At 47.3% G+C, this 23291-nt stretch overlaps 1 protein-coding gene across 1 annotated transcript in view; it reads right to left on the minus strand.

The window, feature by feature from the left end:
* Positions 1–21305, minus strand: part of ZNF593OS (ZNF593 opposite strand) — a 64899-nt gene extending 43594 nt beyond the window's left edge. Inside the window, exons 1-2 of the mRNA XM_073564025.1 lie at positions 21187–21305; positions 10285–10372 (exon numbers count right to left, since the gene is read on the minus strand). The gene's annotated coding sequence lies outside the window, so the exon portion shown is untranslated. The remainder of the gene's footprint in view (positions 1–10284; positions 10373–21186) is intronic.
* Between the last annotated feature and the right edge of the window lie 1986 nt (positions 21306–23291).

Here is a 23291-nt window from a genome sequence, read left to right on the forward strand (position 1 = left end):
CATATGGCATCGTTGTCACCTGGGAGTCGGTGTCCATTAAAGCGGTCATCGGGAAGCCATCAATCACGACGGACAGGACTGGCCGACCTCCTAAGCACTTGTCTAGCCAACTTGGTGGGCCTGGACGTCTTACTCCTGTGGGTTGGCCCTTTGCCCCAGGGGTTGCTTGTTTAAATAACAGAATCTTGCTATGTGTCCCGCCTTATTGCAGTGGCGACAGATGGGCTGTCCATCCTCGTCGTAGCGATCGCTATCTCTCCCTCTGGTCGGTGGTATTCTCCCCTGTTGTTGCCACGGGATCTCATCTGGACTGGAGGCCAGCTGGATCTTCTTCTTTGGAGTCACTTGTATGGACTGCACAGTTTTCGTGAGTGCAGCCACACTTTTGGTCAGTTCCTTGACCTGGAGACGTAGGTCTGCAGCAGAGTCATCATTTTAGGTCGACATGTCGGTCTCAATAGGGATCTGGGGAATGGATGCTGACTCCTGCTGTTATGTAATTGCTAGTCGCCTAGAGGGCTCTGTGCTGCTAGGATTTGGTTCACGCAGCACCCAGATGGCCCTATCCTTAAAGTGTGCAAAGTCCAGGTCAGGATTTCATAGGGACATTATGCGCAGCTGTGTTCTTTGATTGTTAGACAGGAGTCCCTCTATAAACTGCTCCGTTAGCAATCTGTCTTCTTGCACGCTGTCAGGGTCAACCTGCTTTACGGCCCGTAGCGCCTCCTGAAGGTTAAGGGCATAGTCCCGTATACTGTCCTGCACCCTTTGTTTGCACCCAAAGAATTTCATTTTTATCTCTGCTGCAGTGCGCATGTCAAAAGTGTCCTTGAGTCTGGTCAAGATTTCTTTGACAGTTCCTTTATTAGTGTCCGGCCAGGACTTTACTTCCCTCTGGGCCGCACCAGTTAACTGGCCAATGAGGATACTGACTTTTTGACTTTCAGACAAGGGGTACACTTTGAACAAACTACATAGTCTTTCCTTAAAATCGCTCAGGGTGTGGGACTCCTCTGAGTACTGTGGTAACCAGGATGTTCCTGGTATATAATGCATTGATAGCGGCATTAAGGAGGCTGCGGCTGCGACCGCCGCTGAATCTCCACCCCAGTTGGGCATTTTCTTCCCCCCTCAGTGAACGTCAGCCAAGCTCCGTTTACCTCTACCGTTGTCAGCAGCTGCTCTCCGACGGGCTGGATTGAGGTCATCCTGGTTTCCAAGTTGAGACTTCCTGCTTTTCATTCACAATTGATCGCAGCTCCAGCTTCACTTCGCCTGATAACGTCAGAGCGTGGGCAGGGCTTCATTTTGTGTTCTTTTTCTGGCTCCGCCCAGACAGCAAGCCCCTCTCTGCTTGCTCGCACTGTGTGACGCAGTTATCGCGGTGATTTGAAAGCTCATTAAAGTCTCTGACAATTTAATAAAGTCTCTGGCACACAATACCCGGCTCTGCCGGGCTCCGAATTCTGTTCGTGACGCCAAAGTGACGCGCCCGCCAGGGCCGTGGGGTACCCGGAATCAGACCGGACAGTTCTATGTGGGAGGTCACAGGGCTGTGATCCATTTCCGTGACCCTGGCTGCGTCATAAAATAGAGAATAGTTATGTGGTGTTTAATCGTGACGCCACCCGTGGTGTTCGGCAATGGGTGGCCGACGCTGCAGTTTTGGTCCACTGGGGCTGATGGTGACGCAACAAAGATAGTTCAGCACCCCATGGGTAGAGCGGGGCCCCAGGGAAAATCTATTTGATTGTTCAGATGGTGGTGAACATTAGGGTGCAGAGAATAAGTGTAGGACACAGAGAGGTGCAGTTTTCTTTACCTTTTACTTGAAAGTAGATGCAATCTGGGATACCAACTACTGATGACGAATTTAGTCTGGCTTGCCTGGAGGCATCCAGGGGATCCACCCTGCCAGATGGGGTTGGGGACCTTCCTTCTGTGCTCTCTTTTTGGGTCCCTGCTGCTTGTAGCTAACCTGCGGCCCTCTCCTGCGTGGTGGTTTCTAACCTGTATGGCAGACAGAGTGAGCCTATAACACAGGCACTGTCCTTTTCACTGTCAGCCCCGGGCTCTTGGTCTGCTGCTGTGCCTTCAGGTGTTCAGTGTGGCCAGGGAGCTTGCAGTCCCCTGCCCTCCAGATTCGGCTGTCAGGGCGTACAGCACCTGCCCAGCCAAGGACTCTGGCATCCCTTTTTATCAGCGCTCCACTCTGGGGTCAGCTATACGCAGTTTTTATTCCCCAGAGCTCTTGTCTGCTCCTGTCCCTTCCCTCTCCATAGACAAACTGCTAACTCTCCTCTCTCACTTTCCTATCACGAGCTCCAATTGGCTCCTGTTTCCATGACAACTCCCCTGTTTACTCTCTCAGCTGCCTTCTTTCTGACTCACTAACCCCACCTGCTGGCCAGAATTTATAAGGAAGCTCACCTTTCTGGCCTGTAGGAGGAACTGACATGTACATTGTGTTACCTGGCATGGGGACCCCCCCTGCCTCCAGGCATGACATCACCCCTTAGAAGGAGGCAATGTCACTGTGGCAACCAGACTCTGGGGTGCCACATAACCATATCCACTTTTTAAAAGAGCAGAGTAAATTTGCAAAAGACAAAACTATTGAAACATTTTGCAGACCAAAAACTGATGAAAATGTTTTGGTAAATTTCATATCATGTATGGGGGAAAAAACTCTAAATGACCCTAGTAAATATTGAATTTTGCAGAAAAAAACTGGAACAAAGTGCGGCAAATAGTTTATATTGTCATACTATTAGCAATAAGATTGCATGTGAATCCACTCTTAAGCAATACCCTAAATAATTCCTTAGAAATTAATAAAAATCTAGAAAAACCTGTAAAAATCCATTTTCTTCCCAGCCTAAACTTCTGCAGCACCTATATTCGGCTGCAAAGTTTTGTAAGATGAGGTCCATAGGAGTATCCAAACAGATGGCAAGACCTTTACAGCAGCTTTTCACGATAATAAAGTTACTGATAGCACATTATGGAGACAGATATATATTAGTTAGATACAGAGGTTAGAACAACGACACATAATGTACAGCATGCAACTATATTAACCTGAAAAATTGTGCATGAAGTCTTGATTTAGCATGGTAACAATGGGAGTGAATGGTGCACACACTCACCACACTGATCCAGAGGAAGAGTCACAACCAGACGCTTGAAGGACAAAAAGAGCACTGAAGCAATTAAAAGCTAGGTGTAAATGAAGTTCTGTGGCTTCGGGGTTGAGTAGTTCTGCAAAGTTACTTGTCACTGTGCATAATGTGTTCATGTCAGAAGGTTTGACAGCTCTTTTCATATCCTTCTTATATAACTTGGTATGTGAGGGGAGGAGTATGTGTGCATATATAAGTGTATATATAGCCCTATCACTATACTGTGAGGAGGACAGGTGTTGTCACAAGGTCATCATGACTTCTGGTCTGGCATGTATGGCATAAGTTGAGGACTACCTAGTTTTTGTAAATTCATGGTGCTTTCACGCAAGGAAAATGTATGGTATGCAAGTTTAAAAAAATGACTTGTTTTGCCTGAACCTAAATAATTATCAAAATGAAAAAAAACAAAAGGAGGAGGGGCAAATAATTGGCCAATGGCAGTAAATGGCATAAGACAATGAAATAACCAATACCTACCTGATAAATTTCCTGTCTTTCTAAGGTTGCCACTTCCCCATCGGTCTCTGAAGTGGTCAAGAACCAAAGAGGTGGTGTTAGGCTAGTTTCAAACTAGCGTATGGAGGAGCAACGGAGGGATACGGACTTCCTCCGTGAAGCTCCGCCCACTGCCATGCCTCCTCCGGTCAGCCAAACGCAATGTGTTGCATTTTGGTGCGGTCGCCGCACCGTCAAAACGATGTATGCGGAGGCATCCACATACATCGGCATGGCCTGCGTACCTAATGCTAAAGATAGGGTACGCAGGCCACATGCGAAAGGAGGCGGAGCTGACCAGAGGAGGTGCAGCAGTGGGCGGAGCTTCATGGAGGAAGTCTGCATCCCTCCGCAGCTCCTCCATACTCTAATGTGAAACTAGCCTTAAAGTGGTCTGCATGAAACTGCTAAAGCTAGTGACTGGCTGCAGTGGTCATATGGGTAGACAGCATACAAGGAAGTAAACGGCAATAAGTGGAAAGTACTGGATAAAAGATTTTTTATAGATTCCTGAATCATCAATAGACAAATGGTGTTTTGTGATCCCATGGATCCTTGTGGCTTGTACACCTACCTTTCACTGAAACAAAAAAAAACAGACCTGTGAGAGTGCATGGTGAACAATATTCTGCACAACAGGAGTGTGGTCCTAAGCCACAGAGGTGCCAATACAGTCTCGGTCCTTTCTTACAAGAGGTCATGTCTCTAAGGACTCCACCATACCTCCCAACTTTGGAAGAAGGGAAAGAGAGACGAAGGCTGCTGTGTGGGCAGCGGCAAATTTTGGGCAACGCCCCTGGCCACACCCATTTTACAACTAGTCACACGTCCACATCCCAACCACACCCATTTAGCACTGCTGATCACACTGACTGGTACTGAGGGCACAGTGGCTGGTACTGAGGAAAAGAAAGAAAGAACAGAGAGAGATAAAAATGAAAACAGAGAGGAAGAAAGGAGAGAGCAAGAGAAAGAAAGAACAGAGAGAAAGAAAGAGGGGAAAGAAAGAAAGAAGGGGAAGAAATAACAGCCAGAGAAGGAGAACAGAACAGAGAGAGAGAAAGAGAGAGGGACAGAAAAAAGTACAGAGGGAGAGAGAAAGAAAGAGGGGAAAGAAAGAACAGAGAGAAAGAAAGGGGTAAGAAAGAACAGAGAGAGAAAAAAGAAAGAAAGAGGGGAAAGAACTGAGCGATAGAGAGAATGAAAAAAAGAAACAGAGAGACAAAAAAAGAAAGAACAGAGAAAGAGGGGACAGAAAAAAGAACAGAGAGAGAAAAAAAGAACAGAGAGAGAAAAAAGAAAGAGGGTAAAGAAAGAAAGAACAGAGAGGGAGAGAAAAACAAAGAGGGGAAAGAAAGAACAGAGAGAAAGAAAGAAGAGAAAGAAAGAACAGAGAGAGAAAGAAAGAACAGAGAAAGAAAGAAAGAGGGGAAATAAAGAGAACAGAGAGAGAAAGAACAGAGAGAAAGAAAGGAAGAACAGAGAGAGAGAGAAAAAAACAGAGAGAAGGAAAGAAAGGGGAAAGAAAGAACAGAGAGAAAGAAAGAGGGGAAAGAAAGAACAGAGAGAGAAAGAAAGAGGGGAAATAAAGAAAGAACAGCGAGAAAGAAAGAGTGGACAGAAAAAAGAACAGAGAGAGAAAAAAAGAAAGGGGAAAGAAAGAACAGGGAGGGAGAGAGAAAGAAAGAGAGGAAATAAAGAAAGAACAGAGAGAAAAAGAACAGAGAGAAAGAAAGTGTGGACAGAAAAAAGATCAGAGAGAGAAAAAAAGAAAGAGGGGAAAGAAAGAACAGAGAGGGAGAGAGAAAGATGGGAAAGAAAGAAATAACAGAGAGAGAAAGAAAGAACACAGAGAGAGAAAGAGCAGAGAGAAAGAGAGGAAAGAAAGGACAGATAAAGAGAGAGAAAGAAAGAGAGGAAAGAAAGGACAGATAAAGAGAGAGAAAGAAAGAACAGAAAGAAAGAGGGGAAAGAAAGAGAACAGAGAGAGAAAGAACAGAGAGAGAGAAAGGAAGAACAGAGCGAGAGAAAGAAACAGAGAAAGAAAGAACAGAGTGAAAGGAGAGAGAGAAAGAAAAAAAAAGATTAGAGAGAGAAAGAAAGAAAGAACAGAGAGAGAAAGAAACATAGAGAGAAAGAAAGATTCTATAAAGATACTAGAGCAGCCCGGCTCACATTGTAATCTCCACCTGAGCCTCCCAATGCAGGACATATCATGATCCGCTCACATGGTCGGCATCCCAGATTCCAAGGCGATCCCGCTGTCCGTGCTGTCGGAGGAGGACACGGTGATGGATCTGAAGCATTCCCTGAAGTGCCTCCATGGTTCCATCACAATCTCCTCCTGAAATTACCTCATTTCCGGTCAGCTTCTAGCACACCACTTCTGGTGGATCGTCACGTGTGAATTTTAAAGTGCTCCTCGGGCTCCGCCGTATACTCCTGTGTCTGCGGGAAAAGTAAGCTACCGGCCGGGACAGCGGGCAGACTCTCTCTCAAAATCGGGACTTTCCCGCTGGATCTGGGTCGGTTGGGAGGTATGAATGCTCCCCACCATACACCTTGTACACGCATGACTCCACACACCTCATACACACACGGTTCCGCTTTGTGTGCCTCGTACACAAATGACTCTGCTCCTTACACCTCGCACACACACGGCTCCACTCCGTAAACCTCGTACACATGCAGCCACGCTACTCTTGTACACTTGCGGCTTTGCTCCATACACCTCATACACATGCGGTTCCGCTCCGCATACCTCATACACACGCGACTACACTCCGTACACCTGTACACACACGGCTCTGCTCCGCTCCGTACACATGACTCAGCAACGTACACTTTTTACACACAGGGCTCCATTTTGTACGCCCCTTACATACACGACTCCACTCCGTACACCTCGCGCACACATGGCTCCACTCCGTAAACCTCGTACATATGTGGCTCTGCTCCGTAACCTTCTAAACACCCAGCCATGCTCTACACCTTGTACACACATGGCTCAACTCCGTAAACCTTGTACACATGCGGCTTTGCTCCATACACCTCATACACACGCAGTTCCGCTCCGTACACCTCATACACAAGTGGCTCCGCTCCATACACACGCGGCTCCACTCCGTACACACACGGCTCTGCTCCGCTCCGTAAACACACGGCTCAGCTGAGTACACTTTGTACACACAGGGCTCCGTTTCGTACGCCCCGTACACACATGGCTCCGCTCCGCACACCCCTCACACACACGGCTCCACTCCGTACACCTCGTACACACACAGCTCCGCTCCGTACACCTCGTACACATCTCCGCTCCGTACACTTCGTATACATCTCTGCTCCGTACACCTTGTAGACATGCGGCTCCACTCCGTACACCTCGTACACATGTGGCTCTGCTCTGTACACCTCATACGCACGACTCCGCTCCGTACACCCCATACACACGCGACTCCGCTCCGCACATCCCTTACACACATGGCTCCACTCCTTACACCTTGTACACACACGGCTCTGCTCCGTACACCTTGTACACACACGCTCTGTTCCATACACCTTGTACACACACAGCTCTGCTACATCCACCCTGTAAACCCCTCCTAACCCAACAAATAAACTTCCCCTCATCCAGCACCATAACAACCAGCACAGCGGAGTCCTGCATACACTGATGCCCCTGATCATGTGACCCCTGACTCCGTCCCTCCTGTGACCTCACAGGACCGCACAGAGCAGCCCAGCAACATCATTGCTGGCTGTGAGGGCTGCGGTAGGTCTCTCCAGGAGGGCGAGGAGGGGTGCATGGGGGCATGCGGCTTATCTTAGCGCAGTGCGGGAAAAATAGACTCCTGGGCGGGACAGTGGGTGGGGGTGGGGGGGTCAAAATTGGGCCTGTTCCACTAGAACCGGGATGGTTGGGAGGTATGACTCCACTATATAACAGCAGTATGCCTGCAGTGCAAATGTAACTTTACAGAGGTGAACTTTGACTTGCAGTTTACTGTGCAAGTTGAACCCTTGAACACAAACTTAATTCAGAAAGAGGAATTACTGTCTCAATCTTGGAGCTATCTTTCAAGAAACCACAGGGTTCGTCACTGCTGTTAATTGTCCCACAACCACCTTCAACTTCTACATACCTTTTGCATTAGGCACTTAGACATACAGTATATAGAATACAGTGGCACTTGGTAATAGAGCAGTTTCCCAAATTACTGATGGCAAAAAGAAGGTAGACAGGGGCAGAAACAGGCACAAGAGGGCTCCTGTGCAAGAACAGAATGTAGGCCCTTTGCAGTCCAATAATATGTCTGTTAAAAAACACTGCCTCCTTTCCTGACTGAGCACTCATCACATTACTCTAAAGTTCTTTTTTTTTTTTTGCTGTAGCTTCTTGTACTTTGAATGAACAGGGTTGTGGTTTCCCCTTTATGAGCTAGATATTTTGTCTTGTTTGTTCTAATGGGCAAGTGGCAGAACAGTCAGGCCTCAGTCCTGCTCTGCCCCATCTATATTTACCCCTTTACACCCAAGGGTGGTTTGCATGTTAATGACCAGGCCAATTTTTACAATTCTGACCACTGTCCCTTTATGGGATATTAACTCTGGAACGCTTTCATAGATCCTGGTGATTCTGACATTGCTTTCTCGTGACATTGTACTTCATGTTAGTGGTAACATTTCTTTGATATGACTTTCGTTTATTTGTGAAAAAAAAAGAAATTTGGTGAAAATTTTGAAAATTTTGCAATTTTCCAACTTTGACTTTTCATGCCTTTAAATCACAAAGATATGTCACATAAAATAGTTAATAATAATATATTAACTATGAATATATTATATTAATAATGATATATCCCACTTGTTTACTTTACATCAGCAAAATTTTGGTACCCAAATTTTTTTTGTTAGGAAGATATAAAAGTTAAACAGCGATTTCTCATTTTTGCAACATTTCTTTAGGGACCACATCACATTTGAAGTCACTTTGAGGGGTCTATATGATAGAAAATACCCAAAAGTGACAACATTCTAAAAACTGCACCCCTGAAGGTGCTCAAAACTACATTCAAGAAGTTTATTAACCCTTCTGGTGATTCACAGGAATTTTTGGAATGTTTAAAAAAAATGAACATTTAACTTGTTTTCACATAACATTTACTTCAGATCCAATTTTTGTTATTTTCCCAAGGGTAACAGGAGAAATTGGACCCCAAAACTTGTTTTATAATTTGTGCTGAGTACGCTGATACCCTATATATGCAGGTAAACCACTGGTTGTGCGCATGGCAGAGCTCGGAAGGGAAGGAGCGCCGTTTGAATTTTCAATGCAAAATTGGCTGGAATTGAGATCGGACGCCATGTTGCATTTGGAGAGCCCCTGATGTGCCTAAACAATGGAAACCCGCACACATGATCACATTTTGGAAACTAAACCCACTAAGATACTTAACTTGATGTGTGGTGAGCACTTTAAATCCCCAAGAGCCTCACAGAAGTTTATAACGTAGAGCCATAAAAATAAAAAGTCATATTTTTTTCACAAAAATGATTTTTCGCCCGTAATATTTTATTTTCACAAAGGTAACAGGAGAAATTGGATCCCAAAAGTTGTTGTTCAATTTGTCCTGAGTATGCCGATGCCACATATGTGGGGATAAATCACTGTTTGTGTGCATAGCAGAGCTCGGAAAGGAAGGAGCACCGTTTGACTTTTTCAACGCAGAATTCCCTGGAATTGAGATTGGATGCCATGTCAAGTTTGGAGAGCCCCTGATGTGCCTAAACAGTGGAAATCCCTCAATTCTAACTCCAACCCTAACCCCAACACACCCCTAACCCTAATCCCAACCCTAACCATAACCCTAACCACAAACATAACCCTAACACAGCCCTAACCCTAATCCCAATCCTAAACCTAATCCCAACCGTAACGGTAATCCAAACCATAACCCTAACTCTAGCCCCAACCCTAAGCCTAACTTTAGCCCCAACACTAACCCTAACTTTAGCCCCAACCCTAATGCTAACTTTAGCCCTAACTTTAGCCCCAATCCTAACCTTAACTTTAGCCCCAACCCTAACCCTTACTTTAGCCCTAACCCTAACTTTAGCCCCAACCCTAACCCTAAATTTAGCCCAACTCTAACCCTAATAGGAAAATAAATACATTTTTTATTTTATTATTTTTCCCTAACCAGGGCTGCCACTAGGAATTTTGGGGCCCCATACTGGCAAAATATATGGGGCCCCTCTTGAGACTCCGCCCAGGCTCCACCCCAGTTCCACCTCCACCCTAGCTCCTCCTCCACCATGCAAACCTTCCAAAATCCCTCCGACCTTTCACTTCTAAGCTACTGGATTATCCTGAGCACTGCTGCCTTATGTTATCATTGGGCATTTGGTTTTCCAGCAGGTCAGGATCATCCAGTAGCTTATATATACATTGCTACTGGGGAGTTGAAGGGGGAGGGGGAAGGAATCATTATACAATGATTCCTTCCCCCCCCACCTTCGACTCCCCAATAGCAATGTATATGTACGGTAAGTACAATCACATACTGAAATGGTGGACAAACGAATACATGGACTTGTCACTTACTCACACAGCCGTTGTTGCCGCCGAGCCCATCACCCAGTCAAGAAGAATCTAATGGTCGTCTCAGCCTGCTCACCGCTGCCGCCTCAGCCTGCCCACCAAATGAATGGAAAGTGTATATTATTGTATATATAATCACTGATTATACACTACAAAAAAAAATCTTTATTGGTAATTATTAAAAACCGATAAATTATAGAACGTAAATACACCTCAAAACGTAACTGTAAGTGATTATGTAAAAAAATAAAAAATAAAATAGGAGTCAAGAGTAAAGGGCTGTTCACCCCTTTTAGTTTACTAACTTTTATACAGGACTAGAGTTGAGCGAAACGGGGCGAAAAATTTCAAAAGTCGACGACTTTTGGCAAAGTCGGGTTTCATGAAACGAAACCCGACCCTAGGATGAGGTCGGCCACGAGGTCGGCGACTTACGCGCCAAAGTCGCGTTTCAAAAGTTTGTTTTGCGCTCTTTTTCAGCCAATCAGGATCCACGGACACTGTGGGCAACATGATGACATAGGCAGGGGTCACCACCATCTTTCAGAAGGGCATGCAAGTGATTGGCTTGCTTTGGTGGGCGTCACAGGGGTTATAAAAGGGCGTGCACGCCGACCGCCATCTTACTTCTGACGATCTTAGCATAGGGAGAGGTTGCTGCTGCTGATTCTGTAGGGAGAGCGTTAGGCAGGGAAGAAGAAAAAAAAACTGCTTCTGCTGCTAGCGATTTTGCCTGTACAACACACCAGTCACTGTGTGTGCAGTGCAAGGGGAGGCTATATTGTGGTGGATCAGCGGTGTTGGTTGTTAGGCTGCCTTCTAAGGCTTCCTGACAGATGCATTGCTGTTTACCCACTGCTCTGCAAACTTCTTTTTTAAAAGCAATCCCAATTTTTTTTTTGTCCTGCTGAGGTACTGAGCGTGCATTTTTTCACACCATACAGTGGTGTACGCTCCTCACACAGTACCGTATAACAGCTGTTATCACAGCCACAGTGAAGCTATCTGTGTGTCACTCTGTGAGAATAAGTCGAGGACATGTTCCGTTCTTACAGACCTGCACCTACTAGTTTTGTCTAGCTTTCAAACAGTTAAATATATTTGCTGTTTGATCACATTCAAAACTATAGAGAGACAGCGTATGTCAGTCCGTATACTTAAAAAATACGGAGCTTGACAATTTTACGTACACCGGACAGCCGTGTACGTGCACGCTCCTCTCAGTACCGTGTAACGGCTGTTATCACGGCCACAGTGAAGCTATCTGTGTGTCACTGTGGAAGGATAAGTGGAGGACTTGTTCCGTTCTTACAGACCTACACTCTAGGGAGATTCCTATTCTGCCCAGTTCTACATACACCTTGTAGTTTGTGATACACTAGCCAATTTCTGCCTGTGACATAGCGCTCTGATATTCAGTGGGCCTCACACAATCCAAAAGTGTCCAGTGTCCACTAGTGTGTGCAGAAATTCAAAATCTCTGTGATCCTGTAGTCACTTTTTTCACACCTGTGCCATCGAGCCTGTGACATAGCGCTCTGATATTCAGTGGGCCTCAAACAATCCAAAAGTGTCCAGTGTCCACTAGTGTGTGCAGAAATTCAAAATCTCCCTTATCCTGTAGTCACTTTTTTCACACCTGTGCCATCGAGCCTGTGACATAGCGCTCTGATATTCAGTGGGCCTCACACAATCCAAAAGTGTCCAGTGTCCACTAGTGTGTGCAGAAATTCAAAATCTCTGTGATCCTGTAGTCACTTTTTTCACACCTGTGCCATCGAGCCTGTGACATAGCGCTCTGATATTCAGTGGGCCTCACACAATCCAAAAGTGTCCAGTGTCCACTAGTGTGTGCAGAAATTCAAAATCTCTGTGATCCTGTAGTCACTTTTTTCACACCTGTGCCATCGAGCCTGTGACATAGCGCTCTGATATTCAGTGGGCCTCACACAATCCAAAAGTGTCCAGTGTCCACTAGTGTGTGCAGAAATTCAAAATCTCCCTTATCCAGTAGTCACTTTTTTCACACCTGTGCCATCGAGCCTGTGACATAGCGCTCTGATATTCAGTGGGCCTCACACAATCCAAAAGTGTCCAGTGTCCACTAGTGTGTGCAGAAATTCAAAATCTCCCTTATCCTGTAGTCACTTTTTTCACACCTGTGGCATCGAGCCTGTGACATAGCGCTCTGATATTCAGTGGGCCTCACACAATCCAAAAGTGTCCAGTGTCCACTAGTGTGTGCAGAAATTCAAAATCTCCCTTATCCTGTAGTCACTTTTTTCACACCTGTGCCATCGAGCCTGTGACATAGCGCTCTGATATTCAGTGGGCCTCACACAATCCAAAAGTGTCCAGTGTCCACTAGTGTGTGCAGAAATTCAAAATCTCCCTTATCCTGTAGTCACTTTTTTCACACCTGTGCCATCAAGCCTGTGACATAGCGCTGTGATATTCAGTGGGCCTCACACAATCCATAAGTGTCCAGTGTCCACAAGTGTGTGCAGAAATTCAAAATCTCCCCTGTCCTATAGACACCTTGTACCTTGTTTTACATTACTATATAGTTTGTTGGATTTTGTCTACATTTCTACAAAAAATGAGGAAGGCTGGTGGAAGAGGCCGTGGAATTGGGCGGGGGTTGGCAGCTGGTAATGATGGTGTTAATGGTGGATCTGATGGTAGTGGCAAGAGCAAAATAGGACCGAATGCAGGAGGTGTTGAGCCTGCGTCATCGTCTGGCTCCATAAGGCTTCGAAGGCTTAGTTTTCTAGGAGTTGGCAAACCGCTTTTAAATCCAGAGCATCAGGAAAAAGTTTTGTCTTACATTGCTGACTCAGCCTCCAGCTCTATCGCCTCCTCTTCTGAAGTTGTAAAAAGTAAAAGCACTGAGTCGTCATTGGAGGCTCATGTTCATGAACCACACCTTTGCTTGTGTCCTTCACCCCAACCAAGATTGAAGGATGACGCAGGCCATACTACTGATTACTCCATGGAGCTGTTTTCACATACCATGCCTGGATTATCAAGTGAAATGGTGAATTACCCAGGCCAAGATGAATCTGACATGGAGTGCACTGATGCACAGCCGCTGATAGATGATTCTGCTGGTACATTCACTCAGAGCACTACATTGTCCTCGCAGTGTACAGAGCCAGATTCTGACCCTGATGAGACTCAGGTGCCCCTTCCCGCACACTATACCACCATACATGGTGACACAGAGGAAGGTGCACATGACATTGAAGAGGAGGTGATGGATGACCCAGTTGTTGACCCAGATTGGCATCCATTGGGGGAAGAGGGTGCTGCTTCCAATAGCTCAGATGAGGAGCATCCACAGCAGACATCGACATCGGAACAGCTGTTATCTGGCAGGCCCGGAGCACTCCAAAGACAGGTTCCAAAAATCAAAAGAGTTGCTGGACAGCTTGTCCTGAGAGTCAAAAGATCACAGCGTGCTAGACCGCAAAATGTCTGCCAAAGTAGGAAGAGTGCAGTGTGGCACTTTTTTGAACAAAATCCTCATGATCAGGCCAAGGTTATCTGTAAGAAGTGCGCAAAGACCTTTAGCCGAGGGAAAAATCTGAAAAATTTGAATACCAGTTGCATGCTTAGACATTTAACCACCATGCACTTGCAAGCGTGGACACAACACCAAACCTCAAGTGCCACATGTGCAACTGATCACAAAGAAGGTATTCAGCAACGCTACATTGTTTCCCCCACTGTAAGCCCACCGGTTAGCACATCAGCAAATGTTGAGGTGTCGTTGCAAGGCCACAGCAGTCAGGGAATCCCACTGTTATATCAACGAAATACTGAATCTAGGCCATCAGAAAGAACACCAACTCCAGTACAATCATCAACCCTCTCTCAGTCCGCCCTGTCCACCGCTGCTTCCACCATATGCAGCTCTCAAGTCCAGCTCACCCTCCCAGACACTATGAGTAGGTCAAGAAAGTACTCAGTCTCTCATCCGCGTACACTGGGTTTGAACGCCCACATTGCCAAACTAATCTCGTTTGAGATGATGCCCTATCGGTTGGTGGAAAGCGCAGCTTTCCGCGAACTCATGGCCTATGCAGTACCACGCTATGACCTACCCAGTCGCCACTTATTCTCTCGCAAAGCCATCCCAGCCCTCCACCATCATGTAAAAGACCGCATTGTCCATGCACTCAAGCAGTCAGTGAGTGGAAAGGTGCACCTCACAACTGATGCATGGTCCAGTCGGCATGGCCAGGGCCGTTACGTGTCCATCACTGCGCACTGGGTTAATGTGGTGGATGCAGGGTCCACAGGGGACAGCGGTGGTGGGACAGTGCTGCCTAGCCCACGGTATAGGAAACAGTTGGCTGTAGGCGTTCGACCCTCCTCCTCCTCCTCCTCCTCCAGAAGCGAAAGCTCGTCCACAGAGCGCAGTCGTACGAGCACTCCATCTGCAGCTGCCACTGTTGCACACGAGGTGTCCCCCTATCGAGCAGCTAGTGGAAAGCGTCAGCAGGCTGTGTTGCAGATGATGTGTTTGGGCGACAGACACACCGCCGAGGTGCTGGCTGAGTACTTGAAGCGACAAACTGAGTCATGGCTGGGCAGTGTACATCTTGAGGCAGGCAAGGTAGTTAGTGATAACGGCCGTAATTTTGTGGCAGCCATAGCCCTTTCAAAACTCAGCCACATACCTTGCTTGGCTCACACCTTGAACCTGGTGGTGCAGTGCATCCTCAAAAATTATCCGGAGTTAACAGCCCTGCTCCAGAAGGTGCGAAGACTGTGCGCGCACATCCGCCGGTCGCCTGTACACTCCGTTCGTATGCAGAAGCTGCAGCGATTGCTCCACCTTCCCAACCACCGCCTCATTATCGACATTGCAACAAGGTGGAACTCCACCCTGCACATGGTGGAGCGGCTGTGCGAGCAGAGGCAGGCCATAATGCATTTGTGGGAGGATACACGGCCAGGCACTTTGAGAGCAGACATGGAGTTGACAGGTGTGCAGTGGTCGAAGCTGAAAGACCTCTGTAAAGTCCTTCAGTGTTTTGAGGAATGCACACGGCTGGTAAGCGCAGACGACGCCATCCTAAGCATGAGCATCCCACTTATGCGTCTGCTCATGCAAACTTTGACGCACCTTAAGGAGCAGGCGTCTGCAGCCAATGTTGATGAGGAGGAAGAGGAGGAGGGAATCCTTGATGACATTCAGCCATTGTCTGCTCAGGGACCTCTCCTGGACGAGGTGGAGGAAGAAGAGGAGGAGGAGGATGATGATGGGGATGATTATGTAGGGGAGGATGCATCTCGTGGGGCAAGTGAAAATGTTGGCGTGGCAAGGTCTGGTACAGGGTTTGTGCGTGACTGGAGGGATGTGGATTTGCCTGAAAGTGCTCCTCCAACCAGCACTCGCAGTGCATCATTGACACCGGGAACATTGGCCCACATGTCAGATTATGCCATGCAGATCCTAAAAAGGGACCCCCGCATTGCCAAAATGATGAACGATGACGACTACTGGTTGGCCAGCATCCTGGATCCACGCTATAAAGGCAAATTACAAAACATCATGCCACAGGAGAACCTTGACCTAATATTGGCTAATAAACAAGCAACTCTGGTAAATCGGTTGCTTGAGGCATTCCCAGCACACAGCAGCGGTGATGGTTCTCACACGAGCCGTACGGGCCAGGGGCAGCTTGGCAGAGGTGTTCATGGTGCACACAGCAGAAGTGGCGTTGGAGACAGGGGTTTCATGACAATGTTGTGGACTGATTTTTCAAGTACCGCTCACACAACTGGTAATACTGCATCGATGGAAAGTGACAGGAGACAGCAGTTGTCAACTATGGTTACAAACTACTTTTCCTCCCATATCGATGTTCTCCCACACAGGTCATTCCCCTTTGACTATTGGGCCGCTAAACTGGACACCTGGCCTGAATTGGCACAATATGCCTTACAGGAGCTCGCTTGCCCAGCTGCAAGTGTGCTATCGGAAAGAGTCTTCAGTGCAGCTGGATCAATCCTGACAGAAAAAAGGACCCGTCTGTCAACCCAAAATGTGGGTGATCTAACCTTCATTAAAATGAACCATGCATGGGTTTCCAAGGATTTTGTCCCACCTTCCCCTGATGACACATAGGGTGACAGAAAAATGGCTTGCTTTGGTCCACCTCTTCCTGGGACTTGACCTATTTCGCCTTTTGCATCAGCCGAATGTCCAACATCAACATATGCCACTTTCTAAAACTCCCTAACTGTGCTGCCTCCCCCCCCATGGCCGGGGTCACCACCTAGCGCACGACACCGTGCGAGTGCCGTTGCCCTGGACAGGTGGGTAGGCCGACTCTTGGACGCGGGCACTGGCACAGGGTCCCTCATAGTGCAATCAAGTGTCTCTGACGGTGGTGGTGCACACCCGCCGTCAGACACACCGCCGTACTATGAGGGGCCCAGTGCCAGTACCGACGCCCACGAGTGGGCCCCCCTTGCTTGGGCAGGGCCCCAGCATTTGCAATCTTTACCACTCCCAGCTCCTCCGCTGTGTAGTCTGGGCCGTCAAATCCATACTGTGCCTGACACCATCTGAGCCTGCCTCCTGATGTATAGACATATATTTTGAATGTGTACGCTATCCATACATGTTATCCGGGGATACGGTACCCTTTCTCACCTTTGTGCAATCACGTGCAATCCATACTGGGCCTAACACCGTCTGAGCCTGCCTCCTGATGTATAGACATATATTTTGAATGTGTACGCTATCCATACATGTTATCCGGGGATACGGTACCCTTTCTCACCTTTGTGCAATCACGTGCAAGCCATAATGGGCCTAACACCGTCTGAGCCTGCCTCCTGATGTATAGACATATATTTTGAATGTGTACGCTATCCATACATGTTATCCGGGGATACGGTACCCTTTCTCACCTTTGTGCAATCACATGCAAGCCATACTGGGCCTAACACCGTCTGAGCCTGCCTCCTGATGTATTGACATATATTTTGAATGTGTACGCTATCCATACATGTTATCCGGGGATACGGTACCCTTTCTCACCTTTGTGCAATCACGTGTAATCCATACTGGGCGTGAGAACGGGTGGCGAGCTGTTAAGCAAGCTACAGCACCTGTGGTTTGCACACGTAAGTTTTTCATTTTTTCAGGAATGACGGTTAGGCCTAATTCCGGAACTGCGGTTGACCTGCACTTACTGGGAAATCATCGTTCGCGGGTAATAATTGTAATCAGTGATCCCCATCACTAACGTTGTTCAGCGGGTTATCTGCACCTGTAAGCGACAAACGCTGGCCTTTTCAGTGTAGCGCACATGCAGCCACGGACATGTAAGGGCATGACACACCAGTTATTGGCCAATCTCATGTGCCAGAGCCTCACGTGTCCCTCTAGTAAGCCGGACTCGGACCGCGGGGCATGACGGAGTCTCGTTCGTTAACGGAATTAAGCTTGCAATGTGTGCATCTTTTCTGTAGCTGGCATGGTTGAGGTTTCCCAGGTGGAGTCAAATTTAACCGTAGGCTCCACTCCTGGTGGTGCCCTTCTGGACATTCCTTTAAGGTTCAGCTTTGCAACCATACTGCTCACGTAAAACAAACACTTTGCCTTCATGAACGCTGTTTGGAGGGTCATGACTCGTGGGAATAACGCCGCCCAATCAGTTAACCTGCTAGAGAGATCCTTCGTTGCTCCCAAGCATGACATCACACTCCCTAGGAGGAAGGTAATGCCACTGTGGCGACCGTACTCCTGGGGGCGACACAAGTGCACTGATGCCCAGCCACTGCTCGATGAATCTGCTGGTACATTGACCCAGACCACTACATTCCCCTCGCACGCTACACGGCCTGAATCTGACCCTGATGAAACTCAGGTTACCCTTAGCATATACAGTTCCATCTTACACGGTGACAAAGAGGAAGCTGCAGATGAAAGTGCAGGTTCGGCCCACCCGCCATCAGACACACCAGCGTACTATCAGGGGCCCTGTGCCAGTGCCGTCGCCAACGAGTGGGCCCCCCCTGCTTGCTCAGAATCACAGCACTTGCAAGGTTGAAATACTGTGCAGTGAGATGGAAGATGGGGACGACGAGGAGTCCAGACTAGTACAGGGATTCCCTAGCGAGGAGACTTATTTGATTGTTTTCAATGTTGGGACAGCAATTTTTGGGGAGCACTATACTCTGGAGAATGATAGATGGGGCCCACCATACACTGGAACATTCCAAAGGTGGACATCAGACACTGGAGCAGCATTTACAGGGCCCATTATACACTAGAGCATTAGAAATGGGGCCCATTATGTTTGGAGCATTATTTGGGCCCATAAGACAGTGGAGCTTCATCCATGGGGACCAACATATACTGTAGCATTATGTGGAGCTCATCATATACTGTTTCAAACATTATATGGGACCAATGATTCTGTATGGAGAAATAGATGGGCCTCGTCATGAGATGTAAAAAGTGAAGTATTTTTCATTGTACTATACCGCTATTTCTCTGCCGTATCGGAGCATGATGAGTTGTGGTATGTGTTAAAGGGGCGCTCTTTCGCCCAGGGCACATGAAAACCTGGAGCCAGCCCTACCCCCCCACAACTTTAGCCAAATAACCCCCATTTTTCAGTGCGTAACTTGTATTATGAAGTTAATTAAGGTTGACAAGCTTAAGTAAGAAGAATTGATGCTTTTGGCATTCAAATGGGCACTGTAGGTGTGTTTCCTGTCCTCCTCTCACTGCCGACTTTTATTCCCCATTGACTTACATTGGGTTTCGTGTTTCGGGACGACCCCGACTTTTCCCTATAATCGGCCGATCTTGCTCGACCCGACTTTTGGAAAAGTCGGGTTTCACGAAACGAAACTCGACCCTAAAAAACCAAAAGTCACTCAACTCTAGTATTGACTCTAACGAGAAATCACACAAAACCATTGTTTTTGTGCAAAAATATACAATCAATTTTATTAGATAAAATACATGTAATCACAAATCCAATGAGTATTTATAAGGTGGAAACAACAAACCACTCGACACAATGTGCACAAGATGTAAACCATTAAATAACGTCTAGTGCAGGGTATAAGTATAATAGGTTATTAATAATGATGCCTGTGCCTGTGCATAAATTTGCTCTTATCTCATACAGAGATCAAAGTAAACATCCTCAAGTGTGGAGGCAAGTGGGACAATATTCCCTTACTATGCTAATAGCACCTCTCAGGTAACAAAACTAAATAAACACCTATACACCCTGCAATCTGCATCATGCCCGAAGGAATTTACAGAAAAAATGCACAGGAACAATGTCTCTTACCCATGTGGACAGGTCGAGCGGCACTGGCAAAACCCCGACGTGTTTCCCCAGAGGCTTCCTCGGGGGGCTGTGTGCCTGACTATATATATATATATATATATATATATATATATATATATATACATATATATGTTCTTTGTATCTAGTGTGATGATCATTATAGGTATGAAACTTGGTGTTAACTTTTATACAGTTATAATTCAAAAACTCTTTAGGGTATGTTCCCACGATCAGTAAACGATATGGTAAAGTAGACCCCTTAAGGAACTTATCTAGATGTGTGGTGAGCACTTTGAACCCATAAGTGCTTGACAGTTTATAATGTAGAGTCATAAAAATCAAAAATCTAATTTTATTTTCACAAAAATGATCTTTTCACACCCAAAGTTTGTTTTTTCCAAGTGTAACATAAGAAATTGGACCCTAACAGTAGTTGTGCAATTTGTCCTGAGCAGGCTGATACCCCATATAGGACTACGGGCTGAGCTGTAGGTGGAGACAGTCAACATGCTGGTACTGGTCAGCACAGTCTGTGATAACTAAAAGGATAGGACTATGGGCTGAGCTGCAGGTGGAGACAGTCAACATGCTGGTACTAGTCAGCACAGTCTATACTGACTGAAAGGATAGGACTACAGGCTGAGCTGCAGGTGGAGACAGTCAACATGATGTTGGTACTGGTCTCAGCACAGTGTGTGCTGACTAAAAGCATAGGACTACAGGCTGAGCTGCAGGTGTAGACAGTCAACATGCTGGTACTGTGCATGTGCCACACAGTCTGTGCTGCCGAAAAGGATAGGACTACGGGCTGAGCTGCAGGTGGAGACAGTCAACAATGTGCCTACTAATCATGGACACTGGAGATTTGTCCCCCTGGGCCCTGGCTCACCCCATCAGCCCCCTGGCTCACTCCATCATCAGTCGGGCCTCCTGGCTACCCCCCCATGAACAGCCGGGCCCCTGGGTCCCCACAGGACCCCCTGGCTCCCCAGGACCCCACAGGATCCCCATAGGACCCCCTGGCTCCCCAGGACCCCACAGGATCCCCACAGGACCCCCTGACTCCCCAGGACTCCACAGGATCCCCACAGGACCCCCTGGCTCCCCAGGACCCCACAGGATCCCCACAAACAGCCGGGCGGGCCTCCGGGTCCCCCACGAACAGCCGGGTGGGCCCCAGGGTCCCCCACGAACAGCCGGGCAGGCCCCCGGGTCCCCCATGAACAGCCAGGCGGGCCACCGGTCCCCCACCATCAGCCACCCGGGCCCCTGGGTCCCCCACCATCAGCCACATGGGCCCCTGGGTCCCCCACCATCAGCCACCTGGGCCCCTGGGTCCCCCACGCCCCACCATCAGCCGCCCGGGCCCCTGGGTCCCCCACCATCAGCCACCTGGGTCCCCCACAGGACCCCAATGTCCCTCATGATCAGACAGCAACTGTCCGGCCTTGCCGGGGCCCCCAGACTCCCCCCCATGATCACAACAACCGGCTCTGGGCCCCCAGACTCCTCATGATCAGCACAGCCAGGGCCCCCGACACAGACAGACATGAAAAGAATATTCACTTACCTGCTCGCTCACCGTCCACCGCACCATCAGACTGTCGCCCAGGGACCGTTGTCTTCTGCTCTGCTGCAGCTGCTCGCCTCCCAGTCCCACGCCGACGTCATGTGCACACTGCTCTTCTGCTTGCTCAGGAATGAGGAAGTGAAGAGCAGCATGTGACGTGAGCCGGGGGCGGTGCTGGAGTGGATCATGGAGCACTGGGGGTGGGGGAGAGAAGAGGAGGAGGAGGAGCCAAGCGCTGGCCGGACCTTCCCTGCTGTCTGTCACAGTGAGTGAATGAAACACCACAGGCAGAGCAGGCTGATGGTGAGGACGGGGGGCCCCAAACCGCTGAAAAAATTGTAGGGGGGCTCGGCCGAGACCCGAGCGGCGAGCGCGGACCAGGCTGTAGCGCCCAGCTTGCTCAGGCGCCGCCGCCGTGCCCGGGCGGGCCCCTCTAATCACCGGTCCCCATACAGGTGTAATGCCTGTCATCCCCTGATGGCGGCCCTGTCCCTAGCTGAGGGAGTGATAAAGGGGGGTTTGAGTTACTTTTTTTTATATTTTGATCACTGTGATCCAAACCAAACCAAACTTGATCTAGTTATTTCACACCGTTCAGGAGGAATCCTTCAGGTCCGCAGCTGTGGCAGGCAAAGGAAAGGAAGGGGGGTCAGACCCTCACAGCTGGACATAGCAGAATTCAGTGTGTGAATAGAAGAGTCTTGACTGTTCCAGAAATTGTGATCATCAGGGAAATCTTACATCATATTTTACATTATCGTTACAGGCCTTATAGTGGCTTTTTATGTTTGGCAGCTGTCACATGCTAAAAGACACTTTTTATTGCAAAAAATAGTTTTTGCATCACCATATTTTGAGAGCTATAACTTTTCCATATTTTGGCCCATAGAGTCATGAGCAAAAACCAGCAATTCATAAATTTCTTTGGGGGGGGGGCGTTTATATCATTCTGTGTGTGGTAAAATCGATAAGGCAGTTTTATTCTTCGGGTCAGTACAATCACAGTGATACCTCATTTATATCTTTTTTTATGTTTTGGTGCTTTTATACAATAAAAACTATTTTATAGAAAAAAATAATTGTTTTTGCATCACTTTATTCTGAGAGCTATAACGTTTTTATTTTTTTGCTGATTACACTCTATGGTGGCTCTTTTTTGCAGGGCAAGATGATGTTTTCAGCGGTACCATGTTTATTTATATCCGTCTTTTTGATCGCTTGTTATTTCACTTTTTGTTAGTCAGTATGTAGATAAAACATTGTTTTTTGGCTTGTTTTTATGGTTTTCACTAAAGGGGTTAACTAGTGGGACAGTTTTATAGGACAAGTCACTACGGACACGGCGATACCAAATATGTGTATTTTGTTGTTTAGATTTTTTTTATTCAAATATTTATTTAGTGATAGAATAAATATTTATTTATATTATTATTATTATTATTTATTTATTTTTAAATATTTTTACAATTATTTATTTTGTTGCTTTACTCTAAGTTTTACATTATAGGATAATCAATTTTTTGCAGGCTGATCGCTTCTATAGCATGCACATGACGCAGCATCTGCATGATATAGAAGCTGTCAGCACTGCACTTACTGTACACTGACCTGAGGAGACATCTTGACATGCACTGTGCATGACAGGAAGTTTCTCAGCTCTGGTAACCTGGATATCGCCATGACGACATCGTGTTACCATGGCAGCAATTTAGATCCAAAGGCAAAAGGGCTGTCAGCCTGCTCCCGGAACGCTGCATTTCGGGGGTTAAAGTGCCGGGAGCTCCTGGCACTTAGTGACGGGTGTCAGCTGTGGGCACGGCCTCTCGCTATGACGTACTATACCGTCCATGGTCAAATTGTGCCTGGTCACATGGACGATATAGTACGTCAGCTGTCATAAAGGGGTTAAGGTCAGCTGACACAAGGTGAGGTTTTAGAGGGAGGACCGTCCCGATTGAGTACACCTTGTTGCGGTGGGATGACTTTTACACCTTTTTGATCAAAATAGTGCTAACTAATTACCCTATGTACCTTATAGTACATGTACTGATATAATCTACCTTCTGCATGGTATATGTATAAGGAGGTGGCAGGGACCCCCATGT

Source organism: Dendrobates tinctorius, unplaced genomic scaffold (assembly GCF_039654945.1).
Source record: "Dendrobates tinctorius isolate UK_male_01 unplaced genomic scaffold, ASM3965494v1 ptg000422l, whole genome shotgun sequence".
Classification (NCBI taxonomy): Eukaryota; Metazoa; Chordata; class Amphibia; order Anura; family Dendrobatidae; genus Dendrobates; species Dendrobates tinctorius.